This window comes from Castor canadensis, chromosome 12, assembly GCF_047511655.1.
Source record: "Castor canadensis chromosome 12, mCasCan1.hap1v2, whole genome shotgun sequence".
Taxonomy (NCBI): Eukaryota; Metazoa; Chordata; class Mammalia; order Rodentia; family Castoridae; genus Castor; species Castor canadensis.
The window spans coordinates 110,448,736-110,476,609 of record NC_133397.1 but is presented as its reverse complement, the minus strand read 5'-3'; the positions used below and the strand labels follow the sequence as shown (position 1 = coordinate 110,476,609).

The following is a 27,874-nucleotide window of genomic DNA, read 5'->3' as shown; positions in this document are numbered from 1 at the left end:
CTTTGTGGAGTGAAACGTGGAGCTATTGTCCATCTTTGGAGAGATATGCCTAGGGTACAGCAGCAGCAGTACTGGGGAAGAGCCAGTCACCAGATACCATAGGATGGCTTTAGAGCTAGGCAACTGTAGGAAAGAAGGTTGGGAAATGTACCTGGGGATCACATTAGCTCTCTTCCAGGATCCCTGCCACAAACCAAAGAAATAAGTCAAGAAAAGGGAAACGCAGTAAGAATTGACCCCTCCATATCCCAGAGAGAATGGAGGAAGAGTCATTGAGATGTGTATACTAAACAAAATGTGACCTGATTCTGTAGACTTGGGCTGATGAAGTCTTGGGATACTTAGTGGTGTCATCAGCTGTAACTGGAATGACATGCTCTGTACTTGGAATGTCAACATAGCCTCACCTTTTATTTTTCCATTAATCACTCAATACCCCAACTACCTTTAATGACAAGAAACCCATATCTTCCTGGAGGTCCTCCCACCAGCATTCAGAATTGTTCAAGAGCAGGGGCCTTCTGCCCAACTGACTGGGTCCTTGGGAGAAAACTGGGAGATGATGGATGCTCTGGATTTAACTAGGCTGAGAAGGCAACACTGCTGAGTTCTACTTAATTTTCTTCCTCTCCCAGGCAGACACAGTACTATATTTGTGGGCAGATGAGCTAACTCTGTCATTCCTGATTTCCTTCGTAGGAGCAGATCAGCATTCAAAGTCTCATTTTTCATAGACATCAGTCATGAAAATATCCACACCTGGGGCACACACCAATCAAATATAATATTAAGGAAAATAAAAATGAATTGTTAAATGTTTTAAATGTGTATTAAAAAATCAAACAGGTTTATTTATAAGTCACAGAATTAAAGATGTTATTTAACTGGGTGCTAGTGGCTCACTCTTATAATCTTAGCTATCAGGAGGCTCTCAGTTCAAAGCCAGCTGGGGCAATTAGTTCAAGAGACCCTATCTTGAAAAACCTATCACAGAAAAAGGCTGGCAGAGTGGCTCAAGGTGTAGGCCCTGAGTTCAAACTCCAGTATCACAAAAAAAGTTGTTATTTATAACAATAATTAATTGCTGCTGCTTCTTCCTTCTAAGAAAGGAGATGAATGCAAGTTGGCGAAGAAATAAATCTCTTAGTCTCTGCTCCATCAAAAGACTGTTGGGAAAGAGGAAAGGGAAAAAGATCTCCAAGTGGCCCTAAGGAAGAAATGGCACAGGCTAGCCATGCAGTCACAGGCCTGGCTCTGCAAGGAAGGCCTGGGCTGAGTCAGGGTAGAGGCTCCATAGTTTTGCATAATAGAATGAGGGGAACAGAGCTTCTGGGAAGGCCAAAGGAAGAGGCACCTGAAAATTGGATCAGCAAGGAGGCTGGGCTTACTGGTGTGCACCACCAAGTCCAGCTTTATGATCTGTCTTTGAATGTAGAATTATACAGACATTTTGAATTGAAAACTTGAAAACTTTAAATAGCGGGGCATTAGTGGCTTATGCCTGTAATCCTAGCTACTTGGGAGGCTGAGGTCAGGAGAATTGCAGTTTGAGGCCAGCCCCAGGAAAGTAATTCTTGAGACCCCAACACCAAAATAACCAGAGAAATATGGACTAGAAGTGTGGCTCAAGTAGCACAGTGCCTGCTTTGCAAGCAGAAGCCCTGAGTTCAAACCCCAGTCCCACTAAAAAAGCAAAACAACAAACCTTAAAAAATGCTTGAGAGCTGGGTGCCTATGCCTCACAGCTGTAATCCTAGGTACTCAGGAAGCAGAGATCAGGAGGATTGAGGTTCAGAGCCATCCAGGGTAAATAGTTCCTTGAGACCCTACCTTCACAAAAAAGGGCTGGTGGAGTGGCTCAGGGTATAGTCCCTGAGCTCAAGCCCTGGTACTGCAAAAAAAAAAAAAAAAAATTGTGGCAAAAAATAAAAGTGTATCAGAAATTGACAATATCAACATTATCATAAATTTCATAAATGAAGAAAACGTGGTTTCCAGAAACTCACACCAGGAAGTAGGATGCTGAATTTAGGGGGGGAATCTCCAAAATACTGTTTAAGTCGTTGTTTTATGGATCTGCATCTGAGAAAGATGCTGATACTTAAAGCAAGTGTAAGTTTTCCAGGAATACTTCATGTCAAATTATCTGCTTATTTTTGATAAAGTTACTAGATGTGTAAGTTAGGGTGACACAATAATATACTACCTCTTGCTTTCAGCAAGACATCCACGGAGTCCTTTCGTATTGTCATGGAAATGAAAAGTGTGACCGTTTCTAATGAGGTTTGCTGGATTCTAAGGGTTAAACTGTTCACAACAATGTGAACTGATTCAGGCTCTTTGATCCTGTCCTGGTTTCTGTTTTGTCAAAGGCTGGAGAAAGAATTATTTTGTTTTGTTTTTGCCAAGTAGTAGCTTGAGCTACTACTCTGCCAACCCATTTTTGTGATTTTTTTTTTCAAGATAGGCTTCAGTGAACTATTTTTCCTGGGCTGGTTTCAAACACAGATACTTTCTTTGGCCTCCTAAGTAGCGAAAATTAGAGAAAGAATTTTTACTGAATTTACAGATGACAAATTTGAGAATAATTTTAAAATGAATTATAATAGTCAAAATTTTGAGTGTTGTTATTATTTTTGAATTATTACCCCAAACAAAGAAGAATATTATTGTGTCCTGCAGTTAAGTCTAGAAACTTATTAAACAAATACCAGCCTGTGGTGGAAAAAAGCACTGGAATTCCTATGAAAAATCCTGAGTAAGGTTCTTAATGCTTTTTCATGGAATTTCTATAAAGAAGCAAATGAATAAGAAAATAAAATAAAGGTCTGATGGTGTAGCTCAGAGAACTTTGGGTTCATGTGCAAACTGTTGGGTTCAATCCTCAGTAGAAAACAAAACAAAAACTAAAAAACAAAACCTCCCAAAACCCTTTCTTATGTGGGCCACATCTGCAACTGTAATGCACGGGACAAGGGTTTTGTTTATTTATTTACTTACATTCTTGCAACATTTGAGTATGGTAGCCACTACCATCCTTATGTCACAAATGAAGAAAGTAGGCATGATAAGATTATGTACCTCTCTATCATACAGGTATAATCCAAGTTTAAACACAAATCAAGATGACTTTCACCCATAAGCTTAGTCACTATGCACATGACCTGTCAGAAGAAACAAGGCCTGGTCAATAAGATCAGAAATTAAATTGTACCTTAGTACAAGTTGTGAAATACCTTGGATTTTTTTTTTATAGTACTGGGGTTTGAAATTGCTAGAGCAGGCAATCTACACTTGAGCCACTCTGCCAGTCCAAGACATTGGATCTTGTTTACCTTGGAGAAATACAAGAGCTATAGCTATTTTCAAATGTTTTAAAAGTTTCATGTATAAATTATGGATCCTGAGGGAAAAAGGAGGACAAAAAAAGTTATCAATGCTTGGATCCACATAAAGAAAGACTATGAGCATCACAATTGTCTAAAAATGGAATGAATGGCTTAGCCAAAAAAAAAAAAAAAAAAACAATACTGGTGGGTATGAGTGTCCAAGTTTCGAGTGCCTGCCCTCAGGAGTTTCTCCCCAGTGTCTCAAAGTATTCAAGGAGAAAGATGTTGAGTTGCTCTGGACTTCTCCCATAGGTGGTGATGTTTGAGTTGGGCCTATGTTAAAACTTAGACTGATGAAATCTAAGTTTGGAGTCCACTCAAGGATTCCTATTTGTAAATATTTGAGTAATTATGCTTAAAATTTATCATGCTTTTGCTTATTTGTGTTGTTTTTTTGCAGTGCTGGGAATTGAACAAAGGCCCTTGCATATGACAGGCAAGTGCTCTACCACTAAGTTACGCCCCCAGTTGATGTTTAAGATTTCATCAGGATGTGGTAGCACATGCTTGTAATCTACTTGGGAGATAGAGGCAGGAAGTTTGTGAGTTTAAGTCCTGCCTGAGCAGAGACTCTGTTTCAAACAAAGAAACATGCACAAAAGATTTTATACACGTTAGCCACAGACACACAGAAAAAGAAACAGCTAGCACACTGCCTCTATCACTATACTGATGTCCCATCCTCAGTCCCTCCCAGCTGTTGCTGTTGTTTTTAACAGTCCTATTGCACACAGAGACTTGGGCATGAACCTTTACAGTGATGTTAAATAGACAAAACCTAGAAATACATGGTCATCAGCAGTGAATGGATAGACAAACAATTATATCATACTGGTGGTATAAAAAGGAACACAAAAGAAATTAATTATCAATACACGTGATGACATGGATTTATCTCAGAATAACCATATTGTGTGAAAGAAGCTAGAATAAAAGAGAAGATGCTGTGCTATTTTACTCATATAAAATTCTAGCATACATAAACTAATCCAGACTGACAGAAAACAGGTCAGTGGTTGTCCATAGGGTCAGTGGGTGGAGTGAAGGGTGGGCTACAGAAGACAGACTTCACCAGATTGTACACTAATTTTTTTTTTTTGAATTTTTGAGCCAGGGTCTTTTTCTGTAGCCCAGGTTGGCCTGGAAGTGGAGATCCACCTGCTTCAGTCTCCTAAGTGCGGGGGTTACAGCTATGTGTCATAACACTCTGCTTCAATTTTTTAAAAATGAAAAACATTAAAATAAAATGTTTTTAGAATATTTATTTTTAAAATAATTTTTTCACATAGACACACCAATCAGTCTGCTGTGAGCTTAAAACTTTACGAATTTGGAAACATTTTTCAAATGGGTTATCTGTAGAACAGAAAAGGCTGTCCTGGGGAGGGATGTTCAGAGCTGGCCGAATTACTGAGAGCTGCAGACTGTGCTGTAAACTCCTTCAAAGCTTCCCTTATTGTCCTCTTTCCTTCGGGCCAAAGTCTTTGAGATTCAGCAGTAATCAGAGGATTGCCTTCTACCTCTGGGATTAAAGTAGACGTCATTAGGTTAAAAAACCTGGTCATTATAACTTTCAACATCATGGAACTTGGTATTTAGAAGTTAAAGCATGCAAGTGGGTGCTCAGGGCTTTAAAGTCTTGTCACTGTAGTCACCATCAAAGCTCTCTGCTAGAAAACTTTGGATAGAGCTTCTTTGTTTAATACTACAGTTATCTATGCTATGATTGGCTTTTTTCCCCTCCTCCTTCTGCTATGGGTATTATTTTACAGATATGTAAACCAACGCAAAGAAGTAAATATTTTACCTTAGGTTACCGAGCCAATAAGTGGTAGAGAGAGCTAGATTGGTGTGTTTTTGTTTTTGTTTGGTTTTTGGCAGACTTGGGGATAACCAATCTTTATGTATGTTAGGGAAGTTCTCTACCATTGAGCTACATCCCCAGGCCTAGAGCTTAGGTTTTTAAACTGGGTTCTTCCAGAATTAGTTCACTTTAGCCATCAGTGTATATTACCTCTCTAGTGAACTGAAATAAAAATGATGGAGGCCCTGCTCTTGAGGTGCTTGAGCTCACAGTCTGGTTGGTGACACTGGTACAGAAACACTTTGACCCTGCCATGTGATAAACACTATAATAAAGGTGTGTACAAAGTACCTTGAAAGGACCAAGGTAGGTCTCCAAACCTGCCTGGGGAAAATGCCATTTGAATTTCAGTTTGAAGCATTGGTCAGATTTGGTGCATGGAGAATGCACAAAGGGTATAGTAAGCAAAGGAAAAGGCATGTAAAAAAAGGCACAGGTCAGCTGGAGAAGTGGTTCAAGTGGTAGAGTGCCCACCTGGCAAACTTGAGGCCCTGAGTTCAAACTCCAGTACCACCCAAAACAAATTTTAAAAGTTGCAGGAGAATAACACATGAAAGCATGTCAGATTTGGGGAAAAGCAAATCGTATAAAGAGAGAATTAGGGTGGTCCAGTGGGAGATGAGACTTGAGTCAGTTTGTAAGAGGTACTGACAGCTTGTTAGCCTTTCTGGGAAAATAGAAATGGATTGGTCAACATTCATCCTCTGTAGTCCTTAACAAAGATTCAGAGGACTCACTAAATTAAATCCTGATTTTCACACACCTCATTCATTGATTCTTAGCAGCTCTGAAAACTTCAGGTTCAAGGCAGCCTCTGTTTAACCCAGTGATTCTCAGCACTTAGAGATTCTGAGTTCACTGGCCTAGACCTTGGTATTTTGTTTCCAGCTCACCAGGTAATCGTAATGGGCAGCTAGGACTGAGATCCCTGCTTTCATCTTTCATTATTGCTGATTCTTCATTCTTGTGCTAAGTTTTATACATAGCTGAATATAAAGTATAATATAGGTGTTATGGTTTGATGTGTTCCCCAAATTTCATGTGTTGGAATTTTAATCCCCAAAGCCATATGTTAATGGTATTGGAGGAGTATTGCATTTTGTTTTTGTTTTTTGGTAGTACTGGGGTTTGAACTCATAGTCTCAGGCTTCCTAGGGGAGCACCGTACCACTGGAGCAACATCCCCCAAGTGGGAGATTTGGGAGGTGAGTGGGTCATGAGTGTGCTATCTTTATAAGTGGATTAATCCACTCATGGATGAATGGGTTACCCTAGAAGTGGGCTTTGTGCTAAAAGTGAGCTGTCTCTGGCTCATTTGCTCTGTGTGTCCATGTTGCTGTCTGCCATGTTAGGATGTGTTAAGAAACACTTGCAGGATGCCAGGGTCATGCCCTTGGACTTCCTAGCCTGCAGATCTGTAAGCTACATAAGCCTCTCTATAAGTTACTCAGTCTTGAGTATTTTGTTTCAGTACCAGAAAATGGACTAAGACAATAGACAAACATATAATAGTCATAATAATAATAATCACTAGCACTTATTGAGATACAAATTTCAGGAACACTGCAATCACTTACATACATCATCTCATCTCATCTGTCCAACAATGTTATGAGATAGAGAATATTATCTCCTTCTCACAGATGAGAAAAGCAATGTAACTCAGTTGTCCAAGGGCATACATGTAGTGTGTGCAACAAGAGGACTTGGGGGAGGAGACTGGGGGTGTAGCTCAGTGGTAGAGCACTTGCTTAGTGATCCCCAGCACCACAGAAGAAGAGAGAGCAAGAGACAGAGAGAGAGAGAGAGAGAGAGAGAGAGAGAGAGAGAACTCTGTAACTCATGTGTATCTTACTACAAAGTTCCATGAACATAACCCCTGTTAAATATTGTTCCAGAAGCATGACTGCAAGAGATCTCATTTATAATTTAACATTGCCCAACCTTCTTTACTCCCTGACATGCCTATGTACTTGTCAGGGCCTGCCAGGTCACATTTAGGTGGGGTTTTGTTTTTAAACTACCTCCTAGTGCCTATGTTCCATCTTACTGCATTGTATGTACATCAGATTGCACACACTCAGATTATTCTTAGTATAAATCTCCATGTATAAAACAGGATGTGATCCAAAGATGTGCTCACAAATTACATATGGTGCTCTCAGAGTTTGAATCTATACACACCCCTATATTTTATACACATATAAAAGTTATAGATGTGATACAGAGGAGAGGACATTGGTTTTGAAGGTTTTTCCTAGCACTGTGAACTTACACTCAAATTTGTTGAATTTTTTAATAATCTGTAAGTGGGGAGAAAATGCTTGCTTTTTCTAACTATAGGATTATCTAAGGATTGAGCAAGAACTCACACCTAGCTAGTAGCCTTGCCCACACATTTTTTTCCCAGATATTGAGCTGTCCATATAACTGTTGGAAATATATGAGATGTACTACCATTACCTTTTATAGAGTGAGGTTTCGTCCATCTTTGTTGTTGAGCCCTAAATACCTCTCTCCTGTTTCTCATTTAACTCACACTCTTCTGAAATTTTGTGTAATGAACCAGAGACTGTGAATTTAATAGGAAGTGGGGGAAAGGGCAGAGCAAAGGCAGGGCAGCAGAGGTATGCTTAGCATGTGCTTTTTTTTTCCCCCAGTTAAATTACCAAATAAGTCACTGTTTGCTCAGCTGGAAGAAAATAAACATTATTTCCCCCCCAATGCAGGGGGTAGAACCCAGGACCCAAGCACTCTACCACTGAGCTACACCCATAGCCCCAGAAGTGAGCATTTTTCTATACTCCTGGCAGGAGAGTAACTTTGTTTTTTTTTTTAAAAAAAAAAGTTCCTATCAAATTGGAGATCAACTTACCAATTCTATATTAGATAATAGAAATGAAAGACTCATGTTTGTATTTACACCCATATTTACACAGAGAAAGGTAGGAAAAGATAATAAATGGTTGTCAGAGGCATCTGGGTACTGGTGGCTCATGCCTGTAATCCTAGCTACTCAGGAGGCAGATACCAGTAGGATCGAGGTTCAAAGCCAGCTCTGGCAAATAGTTTGTGAGACCCTATCTTGAAAAAACCCATAGCACAAAAAGAGCTGGCAAAATGGCTCAAAGTGTAGGCTCTGAGTTCACACTCCAGTACAGCAGGAAAAAGAAAGGTTGTCAGTGGCTACCCCCGGTGAATGGCAGTTGTGAAAGGAAAGGTTTCACTTTTTACTTTACATTTTCCTGTGTGGAAAGTCTGAATTTGCCTATAGCAATTTATTATTATGTTGCTGCTGATTTGCATCCAGAGCAGAGAACAGCAGAGCAGCTAGACAGGCAGCCATCAGGCTGTGCACTCCTGTGTCTTCCCCTGGGCTCCTCTCCACAAGGCTGCTCTCTGTCCCAGGACATCACTGACCCTCTGTCTTACTGGCTCTCCTTGTGGTGTTTGCAGAGTCCTCCCACCCCCTCCCCATCCCCAGCTGCTTAAGCAGTAGGTTCCCAGTGACAGGTCAGCTGGAACTCCTTCAGGAGGGCACTTCATGGACAGGAAAAAAATGGATACCTCAAAAAACATCAAGGAAAACATGCTGTTAATGCCTTCACTCCTCTTCCTGCATTTGGCAGCTGTTGGACTTGGGGTGTTCTGAAGGAACACTTACCATCACATGTAACAAGCTTCCAGCCTCCTGAAATAGTTCAAGCTTCAGTCCCACAGGCTAAATCCCATGGTGCTCCTGATACCCATGTGTCAACTTGGAGTTTCCTCTATGGAAAATTAGAATTTGTCACCTTTTCTTATGCAAGATGCCTGCTCAGGGAAAAGGCAGATTCCTGATGGGAGGGGGAAAAAAACCCAAAAAGGTAAGAACTGGAGATGTGGAGTCAGGTAGATGGAGGATATCTAGTCTCTGCTCTGACACCTATCTGAGTGACTTTAGGGAAATTACTTCACCTCCCTGGGTCTGTTTTTTCTTCTGTAAATAAGGAAAAAAATCATTGTGGAGTGGCTCAAGTGGCAGGGTGCCTGCTTCACAAGTGTGAGACCCTGAGTTCAAACACCAGTACTGCCAAAAAACAAAAACAAAAAATAAAATAAGCATACTTACCTTATAAAGTTGGAGATGCTGCCACCTACAAAAGGTTAAGTATTGCTGGGCACTGGTGGCTTACACCTGTAAACTACCTATTTGGGAGACAGATATCAGGAATATCATGATTTGAAGCCAAGCCTGGGCAAATAGTTTGCAAGACCCTATCTGGAAAATGCCCAACACAAAAAAAGGGCTGGTGGAGTGGCCCAAGTAGTAGAGCACTTTTGTCCAGCAAGTGTGAGGCCCCGAGTTGAAATCCTGGGAATGCCAAAACAAACAAAAAACCCCAAAACAACAGCAAAAAAACCACCCAAACAGAAACAGATTAATACTTACTCTCTGCCTGATCTAGAGGAATGCTCAGTAATTGCTACATTTATTTATGCATCAATCCTGATCCTGATTTCCTGTCACTCCCCACAAGGGCAATGACTAAGAGTTTGGGCCCCTAGGGGTGGGGATGTAGCTCAGGACTACAGTGCTTACCCAGCACTTGTGAAGCCCTGGATTCCATTGCCAGTGCTGCAAAAAAAAAAAAAAAAAAAAAAAAAAGCTGGACATGGTGTACCTACCTGTAGTCCCAGCATTCAGGAGGATGTATATCATGAGCCAGAGGGCTACATAGTGAGACCTTAAGAAAAAAAAAGGAAAAAGAAAGGACGAGAGAGAGAGAGAGAGAGAGAGAGTTGAGTGAGTTGAGTTTAAAGTGTTGTTTGGGCTCCAGATTGTCTGGGTTCAGGTTCTAGCTCTAATACTTATTACAAGTATAACTTTGAGCACTTCTGTCTCTGTCTCTGTCTGTCTGTCTCTCTCTCTCTCTCTCTCTCTCTCTCTCTCTCTCTTTGATGGCATTCGAGTTTAAACTCAGGGCCTTGTGCTTGCTAGTCATGCATTGAAATTCCTGAGCCACATCCCACGTCCCAGGCAGTTGTCTTTGGGTCTCAGAGTTCCTATCAGAAGATGAATCTAAGAATTGATTCCCTCAGATTAACTGAGATAACACATGTGAAACAGTAAAGTGCCTGGGATCCAGGTTTAGGAAGTGGAGCTGTTATAATTTATGGCTGGAGAAAAATTTTCAAGCTTCCTATAAAGAATACAAGTTTGTAACACTATCTTTCAACCCCTCTCCAAATGCTCAGCAAGCAAGTTGCTGTTTCCCACTTGAAATCTAGTTCTTTCTTCCTGTGCTATAAAACATTCCTGTCTTCATCCACCTTCTCACTCCTCCAGCTTCTTCTTTCCCTGCCCTGCTGCTCATTACTGCAATTACTAAACCATAGCTGTCATTGCAGTTCAGCCCCACAGCCAAGCTCCCTTAGGGATAGGGGTTATGCTGGGGGAAGCAAGGTGGTGGGGAGCAACAGGGACAAATTCATTTCTACCAAGGAACCAGGACAGGCAGCAGATGGACCTCCCTGGATCTAGGTCTCGGGCCATCATCAGGGAGAACTTCATTAGACAGAGTGAGAGTCTGTCCATTTGACAGGACACCAGGTTCCCACTCAGGAACAGGAAGGCCCTTGCCAGGAGATAATGACCAGGCTTAGGTTGCTGGCATTCTTCCATGCTCTGGCCTTCATCTCCCTGGGGGTTTGCAGAGACAAGCACACACACACACACACACACACACACACGTGGGCAGGCAGGCACCCATGCAAGTTCCCTGGGCTTGCAGTGAGCTAAAAGATTTGTGGCTACATTCTTGGCTTGGATGGCCCAGAAACACACGAATTCCCCTGCTGATTGCTAACATGAACCAAATGCAAGTGTTCCTAAGAGCATGTAAACCTTCATGAGTTGCCTCAGCTGTTGGGGGAATCTCAAGCTGAGATATGGGACACTGAGGCAGTTTAGTGGGAAGCAAGTTTTTATTGTGCTGGCCCAGACTCAGTGGACTCGTGTCCAAAGACTGAGCCCTGAGAACAAAGAGGTCTAACCTTACATACCCTTGCAAGCAGGTTACAGAATCAAAAAAATGAAGCTCAACCCATGTATAGCTGCATGTGACTTCATTGGCTATTTCATCTCCCTAGTGCTCTGTGAACTTCATGTTTCAGTTCTTTAAGTTTTATCTCTCTGCTTTGCCATCCCTTCCCCCTACCTCAATATCAGAACACAGCCTATCTGTATCTCTTCTGATCCTCCTCCCTGCTACACAGCCAGAGTGAGAGCTCAGTCTCTCCCTCCCAACCTGGAGAGGATAAAAGAGTACCTCTGGGGAGCAGCACAGCTAGCTCAAAGCAAGAAGTGGGACTTGGTGCAGAGTAGCACAGAGGCTCAAGGACAGAGACAGGCTGGCTGGGTGGAGAGAGCTCAGCATTCTCAACCCTCTCCTCTGTACACCTTGGAAGAAGAAAGTGAGGTTTATGGTGAGGATGAGGAGTACAGGGAGGAGGGTATGGGGGACATGACCCAATGACAAGTCAACCCAGTTATTTTCTGGCCAGGACAGTGCATTTTTCTGGGTGAACAGGGGTGTATCACACTCATTCCACTGACACCTGGCTCCTGTCTGCTGTCCTGTCAACACACCATCTGGAATTACAAGCTTCTGTGTGGCCTCAGCCCAAAGAAAACATGCAAGAAGAAGCCAAGTTTTCTTTCATTGCTTTGTCTCTTAATTCCCCACAACCACAAAGACACAGAGGGTGTGTATAATAGATTTCATTGTGGAACACAAAGTGTGCTTTTCTCCTCCTCTTTTTCCTCTTCCTCTTCCTCTTTCCCTTCCTCCTCCTCCTTCTCCTCCTTGTCATTGTCTTCCTCCTTCTGGGCTGGACTTGAACTTTCATCTTCCTGCCTCCACCTCCGGAATGGGGGGATTTCAGGCTGCACCACCATACCTGGCGTAAAGTGTGGATTTCAGAGTGTTGTGCATGGAGCAGCCCCTTAAGGTCACCTAGGAACTTAGAAATGCAATTTCTCCAGTCCCACTCTAGACCTACTGAGGACCTTCTCAGTGACCTGTGAGGACAGGCCCTCCAGGGGATTCTGACTCTTGATGCAATTTAGGAGCCATTGCTCTGTGTTTAAGGAGAACTTGAAAAAGTTACATCATAGAGAAGGAAGGAGACCAAAGTAAATGTGAAGTGTAGATAGACTGATAGACATCTTTCATTATGGGAGTCTGCTCCCCCCCGCTGGAGGCCCATGTGTCCCCATCAAGACAATCCAAAGCAGTTCTCTCTCTCTCTCTCTCTCTCTCTCTCTCCCTCTCTCCCCTTCTCTCATGTCCTCATCTTTTTGTCTCCCCTCTTCCCTCTCTACAGAGGCCACAACATGTTTGAAATTGGTGTTTGTAATTTCTCTGCACGTTTTTACTGCCTATCTACTACCTAGTACTTTTTGCTTACTTTGAACTTTGTGTGCTTAGGACACACTGTACCTATTTTTGGCAGTCTGCTTTTCTCCATTTGCAAATTAAGTTTTGAGATTTATCTTTGGTGCCATTACATCTACCTATTCTCTTGTTGGTGGACATTAGGTTGCTTTTAATTTTCTTTCCTTCCTTCCTTCCTTCCTTCCTTCCTTCTTTCTTTCTTTCTTTCTTTTCTTTCTTCCTTCCTTCCATCCTTCCTCCCTTATTTCCTTCTTCCCTTCTTTCCTTCCTCCCTTTTCCATTCCTCTCTTCCTACCTAGTTCCCTTTCTTCTTTCCTTCTTTTTTCAAAGAGGAGCTCGCTAAGTAGCCCACACTGGCCTAGAATTCACTGTAGATCCAAAGCTGGCCTAGAACACACCATCCTCCTGCCTCAGCCTTCAAAGTTCTGGGATTACAGGTGTGTACATTATTACTGGCTGCTTCTTATTTTCAAACTTTGTAAGTCACATTGTAATTAGCACTCACATGTATGTCACTTTTCTCTAATGTGTGAGAATTTCTCTAGAGGTAAGGTCTTGAACTATTTGCTAAGGCTGGCTTCAAACCCCGATCCCCTGATCTCTGCCCCCTGAGTAGCTAGGATTACAAGGGTGAGCCACTGGCACCTGACTATTTTTGAGGCAGGGTCTCACTAGGTAGTCTATGTTGGCCTTGAACTCACTATCCTATTACCTCAGCCTCCCTAGAGCTGGAATTACTGGTGTGAGCCACCACATCTGGCTTGTTTTGTGGTGCTGATGTTTTTCATTTTGATATAGTCAGATTTTTATCAAATGCACAAAATACCCAAGAGTGTCAGCTTTGCATCACTATGATACCTGAGGTCGTCAATGTTCTATAAAGAAGGATAGTTTATTTTGCCTCACATTTCTCGTGGTTTCTCTCCATGGTTGGCTGGGTCCACTGCTCTGGGCCTCTGTTGGCACATCATGATGGGGGCACTGGGTGGGGCACAATTGCTCACCTCATAGCTGAGAAGTAAAAGAAAAAAGAGGACTGTCCTGGCATCCCCTTCAGGAGTACTCCCCCAATGATATGAGACTCCACCCCCTCCCAGTAGTGCCCAATTGGGGACCAAGCCTTTACCAAATGGACCACTAGGGGAGCATCAAGACCCATGCTATAGCATTCAGGTTTCTCCTCAGATTTCTTGTGTTTCCTTCCTCTATTGTTCTGTTATCTTCTTTCCGTTAGTTTTTAATTTAAGGGTTGTTTAAAAAATGTAAATGTCTTTGATTACAGCATATATATTCACTTTGTGGGGTTTTGCGATACAGATAGTTTTCATTTTGCTGTAGTCAGATTTTTACCAGCAGTTTCTTATCAAGTTGGTCCTCTTTGAGTCATGGTAGCTAGTGGAGAGTGAGGTGCTGTAATAAAGGGACACCAAAATATAGTGGTTTAGAGAACAGAGACATTTATTTATTTATTTGTTTATTCATTTATTTATTTTAGGTGGTAGTGGGCTTTGAATTTAGAGCCTCCTGGTTGCTAGGCAGGCACTGTAACATTTGAGCCACTCCACCAGTCCCAGAACAGAGACATTGAACTGGGTGCTGGTGTCTCACGCCTGTAATCCTAGCTACCTAGGAGGCAGAGGTCAGAATGATAGAGGTTCAAAACCAGCTCCAAAAAATAATTTGTGAGACTCTACTTTGAAAATACCTAACAGAAATAAGTGGGCCAGTGGAGTGGCTCAAGTGGGGAGTGCCTGCCTAGCAAGACTAAGGCCCTGAGTTCAAACTTCATTACTAGCAAAAAAAAAAAAAAAGACACTTAGTTGTCTCACAAAATAGGGGAGCCTGGGAAATGTACCCAACTTCATGTGCATATTACAGAAAAATGGGACACTGGATTTGGGACAAGGAATGGTCTCTGTCACATCTTCTTTACCCTGAAAGCAAAAAGAAGTTTTCAATACTTCTAAAAGTTTTGCTTTTCACTAGGGTTTTATTTTTATTTTTATTATGTCCTCAATTAGAGATGTAATTTAATTTTATTTGTTAACAAATAACAGGTTGTAGCTTTCTTTTTTGGTAGGGGTTAATGCCAATGATTGAACCCAGGACCTCACACATGCTAGGCAAGTGTTCTACCACTGAGCCACACCCCCAACTTTTGGCATATTTAATCAACCCCTTTCTTATTGCTTTGTAATGTGACCTTTGTTTCATAAGTTTCCTGTGCACATGATTCTATTCTGTCCTCTCTGTTCTGTTCTTTTCTATTTGACTATTTGCAAATCCCTAGGTCCTTTCTCCATATTCTCAGTAACTAAGGTCTTATTCTAAGTCTTATCATCTGGAAGGGTAAGTCTTTTGACTCTTTATAACTTCAGGATCAACATGCTAAATTTTATGAAATACTTGCTTTGTTTGTTTGTTTGGCTTTTGGTATTGGGGTTTGAACTCAGGGCTTCATGCTCACAAAGCAGGCACTCTACCACTTGAGCCACAACTCCAGTCCATTTTGTTCTTGTTATTTTAGAGGTGGAGTCTCATGAACTATTTGCCCAGACTGTCCTCAAACCTCACTCCTCCTGATCTCAGCCTCCCAAGTAACTAGGATTACAGGTGTGATCCACCAGCACCTGGCTTTCTTTGTAGTTTTATTGGAATTGTATTGAATGCATGTATTCATTTTTGACCTGTCATACCAAATTGTCATTTTATCCTATTGTCAAATGCAATATATAAAAATGGAAAAATAGAAATTTACATTTTAAAAAAAATTATTTATTTTGATGGCACTGGGATTTGAACTCAGGGCATCATACTTGCTAGGCAGGTGCTCTACCACTTGAGCCACTCCGTCAGTGAAATTTACTTTTAAATTGTAAAATAAAACCCATTACTTTCTCTCATATTATCATGTTTTCATATTTTTTCTGGCATTGGATTTGAACTCAGGACCAAGCTTATAAGGCAGGTGCTCTACCACTTGAGCCACACCCCCAGCCCTGGTTATTTGTATTTTTTCTGAGTGCATGTTATTTAATTTTATCTCACTGATGTATAGGGACTCTTTGCAACTTGTAACAACTTGTAAAAACTTTCTTGATTGTATACACTGCAAATCTCTCTCTCTCTCTCTCTCTCTCTCTCTCTCTCTCTCTCTCTCTCTCTCTCTCTCTCTCTCCCCTGCCCCCATCTTACATTGCTGGGGATTGAACCCAGGGCCTCACATGCTTTGCCACTGAGCTACTTCCCCAATCCACAAATATCTCTTTATAATGGTGTTTTCTGTGAATGAATTTCTTTTACTTGAGACAGATCTTGCTACATAGTCCAGGCTGGCCTCAAACTCACAATCCTCTTGCCTCTGCCTCTCAAATACTGGGATTACAGTCATGGGCCACCATGCCTAGTGAAAGTTTATTTTTTGTACTCAAATGTGTTATTCTTTTGTGATTAATAACTTTTATTGATCTTAAGACATCTTTTTTCACTCCTAAGTGAAAACAAATATACTCTAATATTCTCTTCCAAAAGTTTCATGATTCAAAAGCTCATGGTTTTGTAAATCATTTTTTGGTGTTGATTGATTTTTATTTATGGTGTGAGGACAGATTCAGTTTCTTTTCCTTTTTTCTTACATGACTATCCAATGAGATCAGCTCATTTAGTGAGACTAATCTTTCATCACCACTGTGAAGTTCTACCTGTGTCATAAATCAGCAGTCTAATCAAGTCTCTGATATGTACCTAAGGTCTAGATAACTTTCCCCAAGCCAATACTATTCTTTTAAATTACAGTAGCTTTTGAAATATATCTCGATAGCTGGTTCAGCAGGTTCTACACTTTTAACCCCCAGAGCTGTTATTTTCACCAAGCAATGCCACATACATTTGGGATTTTTATAGGGATTGAAGTCAATGGATAAGTCAATCTGAGAGAATTTTACATCTTTATAATAATGATTCCTTCATTCTAAGAGCACAGTGTATCTCTGATGATTTAGATCTTTTACATTTTGATAATTTATAACATTCTCCATATGCATTTTTCTTGTATGTCTTTGTTTGATCTAGGTATTTTTAAACTTTTTTTGTGAAACTTTAGCAAAGATTGTTTTAGTATAATTCTATAAAGTATAGAGAAGGGGGGGAGAAAGAAACAGAGAGAGAAACATTTCCTGTTCCTCACACAGAAAATGGTAGCAAAGACTCCTAGTTTGTATTTTTTTTTTTTTTAGTCAGGTCTTACTATGTAGTCCAAGCTGGCCAAGAACTCTCAAGTCTCCTGCCTCAGTCTCCCCAGTGCTGCAATTATTATAGGTGTGTAATAATACAAATATATTTAGGAGATAACAATCATTCATGAGGACGCCATTGAAAGGGACGGAATTGTGGGCAGCCATGACAGGAGCATAGTGCTTTCTCATTCTGAACTTTCTGAACTTTTGGTTCTGTTCTACTATTTGTCTGTTATTCTAGGCATCGTTTATCTTAGATGTCTTTTAGTTTTTATCACTATTGCATATACCATCATGAAAACTATCTTTTATAATTGCTCATTTATTAGAATAAAGTTGACTGAGTATTTTTGTCTTTTTTTTTTTTTGGTCTTTTCTTTTTGGTGCTGGGATCGAAAACAGGGCCTCACACATGCTAGGCAAACACTGTACCACTGAGCTACATCCCAGCCCTGAGTATTTTTATCTTGTTGTCACATCCTTTTTGAACTTTTAAAAATTAATTTCAAACTTGAATATAGTTTTGAATTTTTTTCTGTAGATAACCATATCCCATTTCTAGTTGTTTGTTCATTCATTTGTTATTTAGTTATTTATTTAATGGAATTGGGGTTTGAACTCAGGGATTCATGCTTTTGTTGCAAAGCACTTGCTTGCAATGCAGGCACTGTACCACTTTAGTCACACCTTCAATCCATTTTTCTCTGGTTATTTTGGAGATGGAGTCTTGTAAACTACTTGTCTGGACTGGCCTTGAACTGAGATTCTGGAGCTCTCAGCTTCCCAAGTAGCTAAAATTATAGGCATGAGCCATCAGTGGCCAGTTATAAAATACATCTTAAATAGATTTATGCATATTCAGTAGAGGACCGTGAGAATACCAGAAAAAAATAAGTTTAATAAAGGGATGACATGGAAGTGGGGTGTGTGTGTGTGTGTGTGTGTGTGTGTGTGTGAGCACCATGACTGTTGTCTTAGAATGGAGATATAAAAAGGGAAAGCCTAGAATTGTCAGAGGTCTTTACAGAAGAAGAAGCTAGAAGGAGTAGGAAATGTCCAGGTAGAGCAGAGGAGGAAGGGCAGCTGACAGGAGGAGCAGCATGTGAAAGTAAGTGTTGACATTCACAGCCCCATGGAAAAATGGAGAAAGTGGTAAGGAGATCTGAGAAGTGTGGGAGGTGGTTAGGGTGAGGACCAACTGTGCAGCCATACAATAGCAGAAAGAATTTGGAGTCATGTTATAGGTAATAGGGAGTCTTTTTTTTTTCAGTACTGCAGTTTGAACTCAGGGCACACCTTGAGCCACTCCACCAGCCCTTTTTGGTAATGTCCTTCAGAACTATTTGCCTGGGCTGGCTTCAAACAATGATCCTCCTGATCTTTGCCTCCTGAGCAGGGAGGATGAAAGGCATGAGCCACCAGTGCCTAGCTTGGAGTCATTAACTTACTTAAGTCATTAACTTAAACTTAATTTTCTTTTTTCCCAAAATAGTCAATGTTCATTATAAAAGCATAAAGTAGAGAAATAAAAACCACTGGCAACATCAACTACAAGATCATGCTTTGGAAAGTTCATCCAATGAGAGAGGGGAGAGACTAGAGGAGGAAATGGACTCGAGGTTATCACAAAGGTACCCATGAGAGATGAAGGGCTGAACAAAGTAGCAGTGGAACTGGCCATGGTGATGTACCATAGCACTTGGGGGTGGAGGCAGGAGGATGATGAGTTCAAGGCCAGCCTGAACTATATAATGAGGCACTCTCTAAAAACACAAAACAAAACAAAAAGTAGCAACGGAGGTGAAGGGGTAAGGAAAGATCCGAATCATTTCTGAGGGAGCATCAACAAAGTCTAGTAACTAATTGGATTTGACAGAAAGGACAGAGCAAAAAGTGGGTGATCCTGAGATTTCTATCATGAGAGAATGGCATTGATCAGGCTAGGCTGTTATGACTTTGCAAAGACCAAAGTCCTGAGATAATGAGATTCAGAACAGCTAAACTGTAAAGGTGCTGGCACCATTGATCATATCTGTAATCCCAGCTACTAAGGAGACAGACATCAGGAGGATCATGGTTCAAAGCCTGTCTTGACAAATAGTGTGAATGAGACCCTATCTTGAAACAAACCAGCTACAAAACAGGGCTGGTAGAGTGGCTCAAGAACTAGAGTACCTACCTAGAAAGAATGAGGCTCTGAGTTCAAAGCCAAGTGCCATCAAAAATAAATAAATAGTAAGCAAATAAAGAATTATAAAGGAACAAGGCTTATAATCATCAGCGGGGAGTCTTATATCTAGGTCTGGGCTTTGCACTGGCTAGTAGTCACTCTATCATTTGAGCCATATTCCCAGCCCTAAAATGAGTACGAGTAGGATTTTATTTTTTTGTTTTTGAATCTAGAGCTGGGGTATTTGCTTATGGATTCTACTGAACTCTAAAATCTCTACTTAGGTACTGTGACAACCAAGGATTAGACAGTTACAGGGTATTGAATGTCAAAATCTGTCCATTCCATTCTTAATGAAAAGTGAGTCACTTACGGTTTGGCTTACAACCGTGATACAATGACCTGCAGAAAAGAATAATTAAAAGCCTAATCATGACTCCAGATCTGCCATTGGAAAGACTGATTTCATTGTCTTCCTAGTACAACCCTAACATCTCTGCATTATCTTTCTTTTTTGACCTCATATTTTTTATTTACAAGTATATTTGGGGTAAAATGGTTTACTCACTCTGAGCTTGTTTCCTCATCAGAAATAACTGTCTTGCCAATTTCACAATCACTGAGAGACTAAGCAAGGTAATGGTGCTGGCAGAGTGACTCAAGTGGTAGAGGACCTGCTTAGCAAGTGTGAGATCCTGAGTTCAAACCTCAGTTCTGCCCTCCAGCTGTAGATCCTCTTATGTCACCTCCCCCTGCTGGGCTACAATATTGCACCACCACACCTGGCTTGCAAATACACTTTGAAAAGTATAAATGCACAACATTTATCATTTATCACAAACCGTCACTATTATTCTCAAAGTTTTATTTATAACTTTGGATATGACACATGGTTGAGTGAGCATAAGGTAGCCTAAGGTAGAAGATCTGAAGATGTGTGTGGAAAACAATACCTTCCCAAACCAAGGAGAGAACATTTTCCTTAGAGACATACAGAATCTCAGAGTCAGCATTTGCTGAACTCCAAGCTACCATAGATGCACAGATGAATAAACAGCATCTCTGCCATCAGGAATTACAGTTCCTCCACAGTGGCAATACGCTTTGCTAGAGGAGAGAGCGACTTGCTGTCCACTTGCAGAACAGCACGCGCTGCAGACGGGCAGCAGAGGGCAGAGGAGGCCTCGCTTGGCTCTGGAGGTCGACCATGGCCAAGGCTAAGGGTGGAAGCACCTGAGCCCCTCGCGACTGCGGCTTGGAAGGCAGTCCTTCTGCCATTCCCCACTCTTGGAGCCCAGAGAAGATAAAATATCCCTTCCCACTACTCCTGCAGACATCAGTCATGGTGAGGATTTTGGACTCAGAGCTTCCCCACCTTTCCCTCTGAAGCATGGCGACAAAACTGCAGCGGGGCCCCCAAGTTGCAGGACACCTTAGCATCCTCCTCCTAAAGGCGCAGGACGGCCTCTGGCCCTGACTCCTCTTGACTGTGTCCCCCACTTAACTTCATTTCGTGGCAGCCTAGGTCTCGGGTGCTCGCGCAGCCTCCAGACATCTCTGCCAAACCACCTTTCCCAGCAGCCGGCTGTTCTGTGTTGGGTCCATGAGAGGGGAAAATGACCTGGTTCCCCTAGGCAACCATCCAGGAGGAGCAGCTTCTTGGGTGTGGGTTGGGACCCCTTTCCAGGCTCCTCTTCCTCTCCCAGGCGGTCTTCCTACTACCTGCCGTCCGGGGGAACATGCACAAAGAATTTCTAAAGTATTAACTGCAAGTGTCATTCATTTATCTCTCTTCTTTGAATTCTTTTGAATATCAAGTGAAAGCATTACTTATTATTCCATAATATTATAAATGTATTATAAATGTATATATTATAATTCTATATTTAAATTATAAATCTAAAATCTACCTCAGTATGAGCTTTTAGAGTATTACATCACTGTGTACTTCACAACTTTGTACGCTTTAGTTGTCATGAAAGTAGAAAGAACTTTTCACAGAATGTGTCATTAACCAACATCGAAAATCGCCTGCTCTCTGTGGTCATAAAAACAGGACGCAATATATTTTCCTACCAAAATTGTTTAAGATTATTCTGCCATATTTTAGCATTAACTGTCTAATTGAATGCATTGTGAGTCTGGGAGTTTCAGCAAGAATCTGCACTAATCTCCACCAAACCCAAGTTAGACTCGCAGTAGAAACCCTAAGGACTCTGCTCGTAATTACTGCTCCCTTCTCTCCAGATAAAGAACTCCTTCGGTGATGAGCAACTGAAGAAACATTCATCACCAGACACTCTTAAAGTTTATAATCACTACCAATGACCTTTCCATGAACCCAATTTTAGGGAAAGATTGTGTAAGTATAACATTTAAGAAACTAAATTAAAAGAACAAACATTCAAATCAACTTGTTGACATAATAAAAGATTCCTATCAGGATATATCTCAGTATACTAAAAGGAGAGAGTTTTATTTTTGTTCTTAAACTAAACATTATCAACAAAGACTGTCTGTCTGTCTGTCTCTCTCTCAATGGAACCCAGGGCCCGATGCATGCGAAGCAAGCATTCTACATCACCAGCTTTAGCAGAGACATTTGTAGTAAAGCTATTTCTGTTTTAAATATAGTTTTGAAAGACAAGTCACACTGAACCTAAATTTTCTTTAGTTAGAAACCAACTTTCAGGTTCACATCTGTCATCCTAGCTACTCAGGTGTCAGAGATTTGGGAGTATCACCCTGAGACAAACTCCAGTACCACCACCCCCCAAAAATATATATAATATATAAAATTTAAAAATATATCTTATTTAATATGACCACATTTAAATTCTCCCATAAATACTTCTGAATTTAGACAATCTTAAATTTGGTTTGCCTTGTTCTTGTCACAATTTCTCCTAACTCATCTTATTTCCAAAATGATTTTGAGAGATGGCAATGAAGGAACACATAATCTCCTCTGATTTATTAAATTGCAGTAGATTTGACACTCTTCACTCCTGACTTCAAGATGTATGACTTTTGGCTTTTGTTGTTTTGTTACTATTTGTTTATTTGTCTATTTGCTAGTTTTGGCACAGCAACTCAGGAGGTAGCCCAGAATAGTCCCCCAAACTCATGATTCTACTCCCTCAGTTTTCTGAGCACTAAAATGACTAACTTCTTATTACAATATTTAAATTAAAAACTTTTCCTTTGAAAACCATCAATGCTCCTGTACCTTATTTACATTGTGCACAATGATGTGTCAGTCATTTGTAAATGACCTGTAGTGTATGTGTTTTTTATGTACTGTGAACAATAAATCTAGGAATTACTGGCTATTTATTAGTTTATTGAAATGTTTGTCAAGTCTTCTAGTGTCTAAAATGCACCCAGATGTTATTGAATTGTAAATAATGCCAAATTATCTCACAACTTTGAAGAAAGAAATAAGGGAAATAGGCTCCCATTCCTTCACAAATAAGTGGAAACTCTGCTAGTTCTGATAGCTCCCCTGTTAGTTTTAGGAATATTGCTGAGATATTTTTCTGCAAATGCCATGATTTCACATTTTCACCCTGTTTTTCACTGCTGTGTCCTTTTTGTATCTCAAACTTGTTGTATGAAATCCTGCTAGACTTCTATTTTTTCTTATATTGTCCCCTTCCTATTAATCAAATAGCAAACAGTTAAATCAAAATGCTTTAAAAAAAAACAAAGGGTATTGGGCATTAAATGGTCTAGAACAGTAAGCTCCTGAGACACAAAGAAATTTGACATGCAATTTAATTAGAAAAGAGTATAGACAGGACATAACTGTTCTTGAGGATTAAGATATGGTTTGAATGATTCTTCAGAAAATCACTCTAAAAATTGGGTCTGATCTAACAGCACTGGTGAATAAAAAGAATCAATCAGATTTTGATGGAGGTACTTGCTCAGAAAGGAGGAGCTTTACAGAGGACAGCTCAATATTTTGTACATTGTATTGGAAGTCATGCATATTGCAATATACATGGTAGCAGTGGGACCTGGGGAATCAGAAAATTGAAAATGGGAAGTCCAAGTCCGTGGTTACACTGAAGAGAGGAAAAAGGGTGAAAATGAAAGTTGCAGAAAGGGACTCCCAAATTTTTTCTACTCTGTCTCTTTCTGTTCCCAATACTAGGCATGTGTGGAAGAGACTTAAAACATTTTTCTTAGCTATTTAAAGTGAGATGGTTGTTGGTACCAAGAAATAGTTTTGATTTTTTCCAGTTAAGCATAGTGAATTCTACAACAAAAGAAACAGTGCTCAACACAGAAAAATCTAGTCTTCTGTCTTCACAAGTTAATATTCATAATTTCTAGGATGCTGTCTAAAATTACCTAATGTATGAAAAACAGATTAAAGGAGAACAAAGAACAAAGAGAAACTGAATTAAGTAATAAGATGCCCCAGATAATGCAGAGATGTTAAGTAGCTATTATTACTACCCTAAATGAAGATTAACACCACATGTTCCCAATTAAGGTAAAGACAGTAATTACCAGCAGAGATATGGATATTATAAGAAGAAGCTAAGGAAATTTATAGAAAAATGACAGTATATAAAATCAAAAAAAATGTACCAGATGAACTTAATAACTTAATGGTGATAGCAAAGAAAGGATAAAAAGTCCTTGAAGGTAAAATCATAAAAATTACCCAATAATAATAAAAACCACAAAAAAATAAATAAGTGAATTAAACAGAGTCATAGATCTCATTAGATAATATCAACAGATTTTAAATATGTGTAATTGAAATCTCAGATGAAGAAAAGAATCAGAGGAAGGGAAATATATATGTTTGCACACACAAATTACAAATATAGCTTGTGAAGACCCAAGTAGACTCTTGGTACCTCAGGATATATGGCCCCAAGGAGACTGCCTTTGAGAAAAAAGCATGAATACTTAGGAGGCATAGAGTTTAAACACAACTGATGGTAACATGGGACTGACCGAGAGCTCCTCTGTATCACCTAACTGGCATAATGCACTTTGGAATTTTTTTTAACCGTACTTGGTGAAGCCTGAGTGTAATAAATTCATAAATAAGGTGGGCTTACTGTGTAATTTTGAATGTTGTATTATCTTCTATTGGATAAATATTTAGACCCAGATCATAAAAATTTTGTTTGTTTATTTTTATATAATGCTCTGTATCAAACCCAGGGCTTTATGCATCATAAGTAAGTGCTCTAACACTGAGCTACATTGTCAGCGCAATTTGATTGCATTTTGCTTTGCTTTAAAATATTTTAGAACTCTCTGTGATATATATAATGCATCTATGGCATAAATATGTGTGTAGATTTACCACTACTGATCAATTAAACAATATACCTTACAACAAGAATAAAAATGAAAGTATAAAATGTGGGAAAAATTCATAATTGAATGCCCACTTGGCATTACTTCTTCTCCCCACTGAAGTCTAACAGCTGAGGGCTCTCCATTCACCACCACAAATACCCAAGTTGCGAGCCATACAGACAACCCAGAAGCTGATGCTGTGATGGAGCTACTGTGTGGAACTACCCTTTCCACTGTGAGGGGGTCTACTGTGTATTTGTGTTTTTCTGAAATAATAGGATCATTTCTTCAACTTAGTGTATGTTCAAATGTCACCCTTTGTAATTGATCAAATCTAATTATCACTACAAATATTGCTGATTCTGACTGACCACTTTTTTGAGATACTAAGTGTTATAACTGCTCATTATAAAAGTTCATCTTTCTCTCTTGAGTATATTATTAACCAATGAATTATACCCAAACTTTTTGTATCCATTTACTATCCTAACGCTAGTCAACTTGTACAGTTAGTAAGCAAATGTGGGTCTTTCCTGTTCTAGTTTTATTTTTACTCCCATGTGTATTTTTGCTTTCTATAAAGAAGCAGTTTCCATAAAAGTAATATTTAAACTTATAAGAGATGTTCAGAAATTACTAGGAAAGATACTAAAATTTGAAAGAGAGAGATTGTGAAAAAACTGGAAAAGTTATGAACAGCAGTCTTTTTTTTTCTTTTATTTTTCATATGTGCATACAAGGCTTGGTTCATTTCTCCCCCCTGCCCCCACCCCCTCCCTTACAACCCACTCCGCCCCTCCCTCCCCCCCCTAATACCCAGCAGAAACTATTTTGCCCTTATTTCTAATTTTGTTGTAGAGAGAGTATAAGCAATAACAGGAAGGGACAAGGGTTTTTGCTGGTTGAGATAAGGATAGCTATACAGGGCATTGACTCACATTGATTTCCTGTGCGTGGGTGTTACCTTCTAGGTTAATTCTTTTTGATCTAACCTTTTCTCTAGTACCTGTTCCCCTTTTCCTATTGGCCTCAGTTGCTTTTAAGGTATCTGCTTTAGTTTCTCTGCATTAAGGGCAACAAATGCTAGCTAGTTTTTAGGTGTCTTACCTATCCTCACCCCTTCCTGTGTGCTCTCGCTTTTATCATGTGCTCATAGTCCAATCCCCTTGTTGCGTTTGCCCTTGATCTAATGTCCGCATATGAGGGAGAACATACGATTTTTGGTCTTTTGGGCCAGGCTAACCTCACTCAGAATGATGTTCTCCAATTCCATCCATTTACCAGCGAATGATAACATTTCGTTCTTCTTCATGGCTGCATAAAATTCCATTGTGTATAGATACCACATTTTCTTAATCCATTCGTCAGTGCTGGGCATCTTGGCTGTTTCCATAACTTGGCTATTGTGAATAGTGCCGCAATAAACATGGGTGTGCAGGTGCCTCTGGAGTAACCTGTGTCGCAGTCTTTTGGGTATATCCCCAAGAGTGGTATTGCTGGATCAAATGGTAGATCGATGTCTAGCTTTTTAAGTAGCCTCCAAATATTTTTCCAGAGTGGTTGTACTAGCCTACATTCCCACCAACAGTGTAAGAGGGTTCCTTTTTCCCCGCATCCTCGCCAACACCTGTTGTTGGTGGTGTTGCTGATGATGGCTATTCTAACAGGGGTGAGGTGGAATCTTAGCGTGGTTTTAATTTGCATTTCCTTTATTGCTAGAGATGGTGAGCATTTTTACATGTGTTTTTTGGCCATTTGAATTTCTTCTTTTGAGAAAGTTCTGTTTAGTTCACTTGCCCATTTCTTTATTGGGTCATTAGTTTTGGGAGAATTTAGTTTTTTAAGTTCCCTATATATTCTGGTTATCAGTCCTTTGTCTGATGTATAGTTGGCAAATATTTTCTCCCATTCTGTGGGTGTTCTCTTCAGTTTAGAGACCATTTCTTTTGATGAACAGAAGCTTTTTAGTTTTATGAGGTCCCATTTATCTATGCTATCTCTTAGTTGCTGTGCTGCTGGGGTTTCATTGAGAAAGTTCTTACCTATACCTACTAACTCCAGAGTATTTCCTACTCTTTCCTGTATCAACTTAAGAGTTTTGGGTCTGATGTTAAGATCCTTGATCCATTTTAAGTTAATCTTGGTATAGGGTGATATACATGGATCTAGTTTCAGTTTTTTGCAGACTGCTAACCAGTTTTCCCAGCAGTTTTTGTTGAAGAGGCTGCTATTTCTGCATCGTATATTTTTAGCTCCTTTGTCAAAGATAAGTTGGTTATAGTTGTGTGGCTTCATATCTGGGTCCACTATTCTGTTCCACTGGTCTTCATGTCTGTTTTTGTGCCAGTACCATGCTGTTTTTATTGTTATTGCTTTGTAATATCAGCAATATTTGAAGTCAGGTATTGTGATACCTCCTGCATTGTTCTTTTGACTGAGTATTGCCTTGGCTATTCGTGGCCTCTTGTGTTTCCATATAAATTTCACAGTAGATTTTTCAATCTCTTTAATGAATGTCATTGGAATTTTGATGGGAATTGCATTAAACATGTAGATTACTTTGGGGAGTATCGACGTTTTTACTATGTTGATTCTACCAATCCATGAGCATGGGAGATCTCTCCACTTTCTATAGTCTTCCTCAATCTCTTTCTTCAGAAGTGTATAGTTTTCCTTGTAGAGGTCTTTCACATCTTTTGTTAGGTTTACACCTAGGTATTTGATTTTTTTTGAGGCTATTGTAAATGGAATTGTTTTCATACATTCTTTTTTCATTTGCTCATTGTTAGTGTATAGAAATGCTAATGATTTTTCTATGTTGATTTTATATCCTGCTACCTTGCTATAGCTATTGATGATGTCTAGAAGCTTCTGAGTAGAGTTTTTTGGGTCTTTAAGGTATAGGATCATGTCATCTGCAAATAGGGATATTTTGACAGTTTCTTTACCTATTTGTATTCCTTTTATTCCTTCTTCTTGCCTAATTGCTCTGGCTAGGAATTCCAGTACTATGTTGAATAGGAGTGGAGAAAGTGGGCATCCTTGTCTGGTTCCTGATTTTAGAGGGAATGGTTTTAATTTTTCTCCGTTAAGTATAATGCTGGCTATAGGTTTGTCATATATAGCTTTTATAATGTTGAGGTACTTTCCTTCTATTCCTACTTTTCTTAGAGCTTTTATCATGAAATGATGTTGGATCTTATCAAAGGCTTTTTCTGCATCTATTGAAATGATCAAGTGGTTTTTGTCTTTGCTTCTGTTAATGTGGTTTATTACGTTTATTGATTTTCGTATGTTGAACCACCCCTGCATCCCTGGGATGAAGCCTACTTGGTCGTGGTGAATAATCTTTTTGATGTGTTGCTGAATTCGGTTTGCCATTATTTTGTTGAGGATTTTTGCATCAATGTTTATTAAGGAGATTGGCCTGTAGTTCTCCTTTTTGG

General features: G+C 39.9%; 1 protein-coding gene across 3 annotated transcripts in view; it reads left to right on the top strand.

Moving 5' to 3' along the window:
• LOC109702713 (leucine-rich repeats and immunoglobulin-like domains protein 2) overlaps positions 1-27,874 on the top strand; it is a 176,055-nt gene that overhangs the window by 88,170 nt on the left and 60,011 nt on the right. The gene's annotated exons all lie outside the window — the stretch shown is intronic.